Here is a 9695-nt window from a genome sequence, read left to right as displayed (position 1 = left end):
CAATGAACAAACACCAGAAGGAAAACTCATGCTACAGCAAGAAGGATTGAAGTTAGACAACCTGGAACAGTAATTAGAAGAGCATGGAGGAGGGGGACCCCTTGGCCTCCAGGCACTCACCCTGCTTCCCGAGTCTCCCTTGGGCTGCAGTGAGAAGATGGGGAGCACTCAGGTGCTCCCAGCCAGTCCAGAGGCCCGTTAAAAAGGCAAGCCCCCTCCCCATGCCCTGGCCCGGCCCAGCTGGCCTCCACGGCTGACTTGGGCCGGGTCTCCTCTTACCTGCTCAGTGAAGCAGGTCGGCGTGGGGGCCCAGGGCTGGGGGGCCAGGAGCTCCGTCCGTCTGTCAGTCCGTCAGCTTGGCCGTCCTGGGTCTGTGCTGACATCAGGTGAGGGGAGGCAGCTGCCCGGTGAGCCAATAATTATGATATCAGCTTCCCCTTGCCCTGAGGGGCTGCTGCCAAAATGGGGAGAAGAAAAAGGTGACTAAGAAGCTAGTTTGCTCCTTGGCTCTCGTTTGACAGGTACCGGCTCCTGTGCCCGCCCCAACCACGCCCCGGCCCCCCAGCCCCTCCCTCCTCCTGGGCCAGCCCAGGCCCCCTGTCCCTGCCAGCCGGCATAGCCTGTGGCCTGTGGAGGAGGTTGTCCCGTGGCCCCCATCTGTAACCCAGAATGAGAATGTCAGTCCCCATGGGTGGGGCACAGGCTAGTTGGGGCATGCACATGTGTGTCAGGAGAGCCTGGTCGCCACATTCATGTTTGTGAGCTGGGAGGGGGTCTGGGCAGCAGCACTGGATGGTGGCCCAGGGTTCTCTGAGGCAGGAGTGGGTGGGCAGTGGCTCTGATTTCTCAAGGGCCAGGGACCAGGCACTGATTGGCTGGGAAGTGTCTGTCCACCTGGGCCAGCCATCTGTCTGTCTCTCCTGGTCTCTTGATACCTTCAGGGTGTCTCCTTGTGTGTGTAGGTGTGTGTGCACACATGTGTATGTGTCCGTGTTTCCTTCCCTGTGTCTGTGTGGGCATGCGAGTCTCTCCACGTGTACAGCTCCCTGGTGTGTGTTTGTGTCCTGGGTTGGCAAGTGTCTTGCTGTGTGTGTCTGTGACCTTGTATCCAGGTTGTGTCTGTGTCTGCTTGTGTGTCATCTGTGTGTTGACACCCTCATGTCTGTGTGCACATCTCTGGCTCTGGGTTTACAGCCCTACTCTCTTTTTATCTGTGTGTCTATGTGGTTCAAGATGGAGATGGGTCCCCTGGTTCTGTGTCATGATCCCACTGCCACATTTTTTTTGAAAATAATTTTTATTGTGCATTAAGTGAAAGTTTACAAATCAAGTCAGTGTCTCACACAAAAACCCATATATACCTTGCTACACACTCCCAATTACTCTTCCCCTAATGAGACAGCCCTCTGTCTCCCTCCACTCTCTCTTTTTGTGTCCATTTCGTCAGCTTCTAACCCCCTCCACCCTCTCATCTCCCCTCCAGGCAGGAGATGCCAACATAGTCTCAAGTGTCCACCTGATCCAAAAAGCTCACTGCTCACCAGCATTCTTCTCCAACCCATTGTCCAGTCCAAGCCATGTCTGAAGAGTTGGCTTCGGGAATGGTTCCTGTCCTGGGGCAACAGAAGGTCTGGGGGCCATGACCACCGGGATCCTTCCAGTCTCAGTCAGACCATTAAATCTGGTCTTATGAGAATTTGGTGTCTGCATCCCACTGCTCTCCTGCTCCCTCAGGAGTTCTCTGTTGTGTTCCCTGTCAGGGCAGTCATCGGTTGTAGCCGGGCACCATCTAGTTCTTCTGGTCTCAGGATGTTGTAGTCGCTGGTTCATGCGGTCCTTTCTGTCTCTTGGGCTCGTAATCAGCTTGTGTCCTTGGTGTTCTTCATTCTGCTTTGATCTAGATGGGATGAGACCAATTGATGCATCTTAGATGGCTGGTTGCTAGCGTTTAAGACCCCAGACTCTACTCTTCAAAGTGGGATGCAGAATGTTTTGTTAATAGATTTTATTATGCCAATTGACTTAGATGTCCCCTGAAACCATGGTCCCCAGACTCCTGCCCCTGCTACGCTGGCCTTGGAAGCATTCAATTTATTCAGGAAACTTCTTTGCTTTTGGTTTAGTCCAGTTGTGCTGACCTCCCCTGTATTGTGTGCTGTCTTTCCCTTCACCTAAAGTAATTCTTATCTACTTTCTAATTAGTGAATGCCCCTCTCTCACCCTCCCTCCCTCCCCCCTCTCATAACCATAAAAGAATGTTTTCTTCCCAGTTTAAACTATTTCTCAGGTTCTTATAATAGTGGTCTTATACGATATTTGTCCTTTTGCAACTGACTAATTTCACTCAGCATAATGCCTTCCAGGTTCCTCCATATTATGAAATGTTTCACAGATTCCTCACTGTTCTTTATTGCTGTGTAGTATTCCATTGTGTGAATATACCATAATTTATTTATCCATTCATCTGTTGATGGGCACCTTGGTTGCTTCCATCTTTTTGCTTTTGTAAACACCCACTGCCACATTTTATAGTCTGGAGGATGGGAAACAAAAACCCTTGTGGTTATGGCTCTTGTCCTTGATCCCTGAGATCCATGGAGAGAGTGGAGTGACTGGTGAGTCCTGAGGCTCTTGGACTTGGCCTGCACAACCTCCACCTGGGGCCTGTCCCTGACTCCCTGGCAGTCCTCCCTGTGCCTGCCCCAAACCCTGTCCCCACCTCCCTCTCACTGCTTTCTTTGTCATCTTCCTTCTCTTCACTCCTGTTCCTAGGCACTTGCGTGTCCCAAGACCCTGTCCTGGCCTCGACATCCTCTAAGCCCAAATGTATCTCCAGGGACCTAGTGGTAGATCTGCTGTCCGTCAAGGCCTGGGGTTTGGCTTCTGGCCTGAAGATGTAGACAGATCAGCTCCTCCCCACATATTGAATCTCATTCCTAGGAGGGAGGCCTTGTAAACCTTGGCTGGGTGATGGTGGTGGTCATCTGGCAGAAGTGTGGAGTAAATTAAAACATTTGGAGACTTCTTGCTTTAGGCAGGGAATGTATTGTGCTAAATATCCATTTCGGAAAAGAGGATACTGAGGTAGAAAACAATGAACCCATTTGTGAGTGATAGCTGTGTGACCCTCCAGACTTATTCTTAGCCTCAGTTTCCTTATCCGTTAACAAGGGAAGAACACTAAGCACCCATACGCTTGTGAGGGTTAAATCAAACTATATGTTTAAAGTTCCCAAAACAATCCCTGGCATATAGCAAAAGCTCAATAAATGTGTATGTGTCCCCTTTTCTTTTCAGCAAGGCCAGTGGTACCAAAACAAAACAAAACAAAATAAAACCCTTTGCCATTGAGTCGATTGTCACTCATATCAACCCTATAGGACAGAATAGAACTGCCCCATAGAGTTTCCAAGGAGCACCTGGTGTATTTGAACTGCCAGTCTTTTGGTTAGCAGCCATACCTCTTAACCAGTAAGCTACCAGGGTTTCCAGCCCAGTGGTAAACCCAGTGCCGTGGAGTCAATTCCAACTCATAGCCATCCTATAGGACAGAGTAGAACTGCCCCATAGAGTTTCCAAGGAGCGCCTGGCGGATTCGAACTGCCGACCCTTTGGTTAGCAGACGTAGCACTTAACCACTACATCACCAGGGTTTCCAGCCCAGTGGTACTGGTTAGGAAATGAAGAAGTGTTGACATGCCCACCTGGGTAATTTTGTTCTGGGGCTAGAACAGGGGTACCTTTCTCTGGGACTGATACTAGCAACCAATATCTTGGTCCCTTAACCTAATTATCCATGGAGTTTCATGGTGTAAGGGCAGCAGTCAGAACCTTCAAGTTGTTTGCTACTTGCTCCTATCTGATGTATACAGGGCTAATTGTCATTCCTAGACTCATAGGTATTTCCATATGGATGATCTGGGACAGAGAGCTGTGAAAGTGGTTCACGGGAGGCTGCTATCACTGCTATTGACCAGCATATTCTGAAGGTCCTAACCAGTGCAATTAGAAAAATAAATAATGGGTATAAATATTAGAAAGAAGGAGACAAAATCTTCATTAATCAAAAACAATCTGTTTCTAATTAATGGAAATCTAAGACAATCAACTGGACAACTACTAGAATAATGAAAGAATTTAGTAAAGTAGCTGGATATAAGGTAAGTATACAAAAACCAAGAGCATTTGTATATAACAACCAATTAGAAAATACAAGGGAACAAAAGATCCAATTCACAATACTTTACTAAATATCTAGGAATAAACTTAATAAGAAATAACATAAAAAGTATATAAAGAAAAGAATAAAACTTTACTGACAGACATAAAACAAGACCTGAATAGATAAAAGTTCATATCATAATCCTGAGCTGGAAGACTCAATATCATATTGTAAATGTCAATTCTCCCCTAAATAATCAATAAACAGAATGTACTTCAAATCAAAAGCCTAATCTTTTTTTTAATCTTAACACATTGATTCTAAAATTTAGGGAAAGAGTAAATATAAAAGAATAACTCAGAATTTTGTGAAAAAGAAGACTAATAGGGGGAACTTGCCCTGCCAGATTTCAAAATGAACAATAAGGCTTCTGTAATTAAAACAGTGTGACTTGGTTGCAGAAATAAAACGGTCCAGAACAAACTTGGGTATTTGTGAGAAGTGAGTATATGATAATAAAATGTTTCAAAACAGCAGGGAAAAAAGGAGTTGGGATAGTTGACTTTCAATTTGAAAGATACGAAGTTAAATCCTACTTTACACTATACATAAAAAAAATTCAAGATAGATTAGTAATCTAATGTAAAAATGAAAACTGTATAAGTAAATAGACGACAATATAGAAAAAAATTGTAATTATGGAGTGGAAAAGGCATTTTTAAGCATGACATTGAATCTAGAAGCCATAAAGAAAAATGTTGACGGACAACTGAATAAAAATTTAAAATTTCTGTACAGGAAAATATGCCATAAACAAGTTAAAAGACAAAGAACAAAACAAACAAACAAACAAAAAAACCCAGCTGCAACAACAAAAACAGCCTGGAAAAAAGCCTTGCAACATGTATAACAAAGGGTTAAGATCCATAATATATAAAGAATTCTTCTAAATAAAACAACAACAACAAAAAACACAATCTCACAGAAAAATAGACAAAGGACATGAATAAGCAATTCACAGATAAAATACAAATGGCCAATAAACAAGTGAAGAAATTTCAGCTTCATTAAAAATCAAGGAAAGGCAAATTAACTCGGGGGCTGAAGGTCCCAGTGAGGTCCTGATGAGATCCACAGGAAAGGACTGTGGTTGTCGCCTTCCCATAGTCTCTGCTTCTGATGTGTGAGATGTACTTCTCTTCTGAGACAGGGTCCATCTGTGCCCCAGGAATGGGCATGGGCTCTGGTTTCTCTTCCCTTTAGGAAGCACCACTTCTTCATTGCACGCAGTCTGGGAGTTGAAGAAAAAGCCTTGGGGATTCCAAAGAACTTAGACTGAAAAGGGATTTACAAGGAAAGTCTACGGGGCAGTTCTACTCTGTCCTGTGGAGTCGCTATGAGTCGAAATTGACTTGACGGCATTGGGTTTTTTTTTTTTTTTTTGGTTGCTCCTCATTCTGTGCCTCCAAACAGGACTATCCTCTCTTACTCTTACTCTTTTCACACCACGAATCTAGCCTCAACTCTGGCTACTGCAGTGTTGGCTCTGAAGGCACTCAGATTTCCAACCCTGCAGATGGAGCTGAGTTGGGCTCCTGCTTGGATGGGCTGTAGCTGAGTATCTAACTGGGCTGGGGTCCTGGGCAGCTCTGCCCCTCTGGAGACTAGAGGTCAGAGCAGATTCACTGTCTGCTGCTGAGCTCTGCCCAGGGCTGGACTGCTATGAGCCTGGAACAGCCTTGGCTGAGGGTGGAAATTCCTGGGACTAGTGTCTGCCATGCTCCAGTCTGGGGCAAGACCCTGGGGACCCCAGGGAGGTGGAAAAGTATGTTCCCTTTCTCAGCAGGCCCAGTGTGGAGGAGAAGGCAACCCTCTCCTGCACCCCATATCGGGTCTGGCCATTTTCTATCCACTTCTGCTTATGTGGGCTAGGCTTGTCTTCTCAAAGTGAGTTCCAAGACAGATCCTGCCTTCGCCAGGCCTTTCAAGCCTTACTTCTTGGTATGGAAAAGACTTAAGAGCACCTGCAGAGCAACAGGCCCAAGCAGAGCTGCTATGAGGCCCTGAGGCCCGAGGACCCCACACCAAAGAAGGGTTGGAGAGGCCAGGATGGGCTTCCGAGAAGAAGACAGGCAGCTCCTCAGCTGTGGGTGATGAAGAGCTCCCAGCCAGAGCTTGGAGGGTATGTGGCAGGGGAGCTGGTCTGGGAGGTCTGAACCTGTTCTGGTTGGCTGACCCCCTGGGAAATCCAGGGAGTTTCCAAGCTGAGCGCTTGGGGGAGGGGGTCTGGTGGGGTGGTAGGATTATAGCAAGAGTCCTGCTGGGTGGGGAGGGCTTCTCCAGTCTTGTCTTAATCCCTCCTGCTGTAGGAGGCTTAGTAGTGGAGGTGAAGGCAACAAAGTCAGTGTGTGTGTGTGTTCACTGGCATCAGCTTGTCTGTAAGTACACACATACCTATTTGTGAGTGTGCAATATCTACATTTGTGTTCCCGTGCTCACGTGTGCCGCAGTGGGTGTGCTGTAGGTCTGTGCAGCTACGTATGTGATGCTGGGCATGCCCGTGACAGTGTCTGTGTCTGATCGTGTGTGAGCACCTGTGTCCTTGTGAGAACACTTAGGTCTGATACTATGTGCGCAGGCTCCGTGTTTATGAGTGTCCCTGAACGATTAGGTGTATGCTAGCGTCTGTGACTGTGTCCATCTGCCTATGTGTGTCTTTCTGTGAATGACTTGGTGTGTCTGAAGGGCTGTAAGTGCCAGTGAGTAACTTTGTGCATGCTTATCAGTGTGTCTGAGTGTGTGTAATTGTGTGTATGCAGGTATCTATGTCTGTCTATGTGGTTGTATGTTATTCTATGTTACCCAAGAATCCACGGCTCTGGTACATGTGACTGTGAGTCTCTACACCTTTAGGAACAACACTTCTGAATCCTTGTCACAATCTTTCAATCAGACTGCTCCCCTTCCCACCTCTGCCCCTGCCTCCTGGTCCTTGGGGTTGGGGGCTCATCCTTTTGAGGACCTCAGCCTCCATGCCCCTAGTAAAACCTTATGGTTTCACTGACCGTGACCAACGGGGCCCAGACTGGGGTGGAGACTGCAGGGGACATCCTCTCCAGGCTGGCACCCCACCAGGAACCTCACCCATCCCAGTCCTGCACCATCTCCCACCACGCACCCGAGGGTGTACTTGCCCTTTCCCCCCTATATTGCCAGCCCTCCCCTTCAAGGAGCAGCCTCTCCTGAGACTTTGGGGAGTTAGGGAAGCCATGGTCTGAGCCCCCAGGGGGCCTACTCTGGGGTGAGGGCCCGAACCCCTAGAGCTTCCCTTGACCTGTGGCCCGGAAGCCTAGGTAGGTGCATTCCAGAGTGGGGTCCACAGCCTTGCTCCCACCTCCTCAGTCTCCCTAGTAGGCTCCCCTCTTCTGCCCTGCCCTCTTCCTCCTCCTGGCAGGGCTCCACAGTTGCTTCCCTGGACTCTCTGGTTGCCATGGTCACCTCAGAGGCTGGTGCTGGCCAACAGGTGCTGGGAGTGAGGGAAGCAAGGAAACTCCCAGGACCCTAAGGGACAGGGTCAGGGGGTGTCTTGGTTATGTAGTGCTGCAATAACAGAAATATCACAAGTGGATGGCTTAAACAAACAGAAGTTTATTCTCTCACAGCCTAGTAGACTAAAAGTCCAGTTCAGGGCGTCAACTCCAAGGGAAGGCTTCCTCTCTCTGTCAGCTCTGGAGAGAGGTCCTTGTGATCAATCTTCCCCTGGGCTAGGAGCTTCTCAGCGCAGGACCCCGGGTCCAAAGGATGCATTATGTACCCAGTGTTTCTTTTTTTGGTGGTAGGAGGTCCCCTTGTCTCTCTGTTGGATTCTCAATTTTATATCTCAAAAAAAAAATTGACTCAAGACAATCCAATCATGTCGATTGAGCCCTGCCTCATTAACATTATGCCACTAATTCCATCTCATCAACATTATAGAGATAGGATTTTAACACACAGGAAAATCACACCAGATGACAAAAAGGTGGACAATCACACAATACTGGGAATCATGGCCTAGCTAAGTAGGCAGATATTTTTTGGGAACACAATTCAATCCATGATGGGGAGAAATGGAAAACAGTAGGAATTGGCTCAGGAACCCAGGTCTATTTGCTGAGCCTAAAATGACCTTGGCTCAGGGACACTTATAGAAAGTTGCCTGGAAAGGGGCTTTGAGGGCAGCCTGTCCAGCTTCACTCCAGGAGCAAGAAGTCCCTCTGTGCTTCTGATGCATTCATTCACCCATAGAACATTCACTGTGCCAGGACTTGTGTGCTAGGAACCAGGGACACAGAGCTGTATCAGGCCGACACTGTCCTCAGGTTGCTTCCGGCCTCACTGGTCTTCTTCAGCAAGTTCACTACCTCATAAGTTCTTAAGTCAGAGCGCTGCACAAATTCAGCTGGTTGGAGACACCCAAAGCCTCTTGCTGCCTTCCTAGAAGCCATGGTGGAAGGGTGCAGGTACCCAGGCGGAGAGGTTGCAGACCCAGTCCCAGCCAAGCCCCATCCACCTGCTAAAGCCTGAGTGTGTGTGCAGAAGGGCCAGGTTGCTAAGCTGTCTGTACAAGCCTGACCGGGGCTGCCAGGCCCTTCCTTCAAAGGCTGGCCCAGTCCCTGCTGCTTTATTGCCCAGCTAATGATGGTGATTAGGTCGACAGGTGCTACCTGCCTGCCTGCCCACCTGTGTGCCCTGCTGCCTGCTGAAGAGGGTAGTTTCCGACAGCTGGGTGAGGACTACTCTCCGAGCTCTGTTTGGGCACCACCACAGATGACCCCTCCGGACTTGGGAGGGCTTGCATCCACCTCCTCCCCCGAGAAGGCAGGACCAGCCCAGTCCTCATCCCCTGGGGCTGCTGTGTGACCTCAGCCCATACCTGCCTCTCTCTAAGCAAGACAGTGGGGAAGGGGAGCTGAGAACAGTGTGTGGGGTGTGTGTACCTCATGAAGCTCATCGCCTTTTCTCCAGCCAGGGCTAGACAGTGGGTACCCATGCAGGGTCCAGGAGGAGAAAGCATTCACAGAAGGGTCCTCCTTGCAATGGGGCTGGGGCTTCTCCTTAGGAGCCCACTGCATTGTGGGAAAGCCATTGAGGGAGCCCCACCATTCTGGGGCCAGCCTGCTCCCATGGGGACTGTTGCCTGGGGCTTTGGTGGGGGGTCCCAGGTGTGGGTCTAGGTGGGAGCTGTGATTTATGACTGTGCTTCATGAGTGAGGAATGCCAGCCTAGGGGGCCGCAGGCAGGGTGGAGCCTCTCGCCTGACACTCCTCGCTCTCCTGGATGTCTGGCGTGTCCTGTCAGGATTCCCTGTCCCCTGGGGACGGCCACGTTCTCCCTCTTGCAGCGGCTCCCTCCCATTCATGCCTCCCCGTTCCCCCATTCCAGTTCGGGGAGAACTGAGCAAAGGCCCAACCCAGGGGGGATCCCAAGTTAAATTCTTTCTGGTGGTCTGTCTTCAGAGCTCAGCCTCCCTTTTCATTTGGACATGAGGGTG

This window comes from Loxodonta africana, chromosome 18, assembly GCF_030014295.1.
Source record: "Loxodonta africana isolate mLoxAfr1 chromosome 18, mLoxAfr1.hap2, whole genome shotgun sequence".
NCBI lineage: Eukaryota > Metazoa > Chordata > Mammalia > Proboscidea > Elephantidae > Loxodonta > Loxodonta africana.
The sequence above is the reverse complement of the archived record's forward strand: the minus strand, read 5'-3'. Positions refer to the sequence as shown.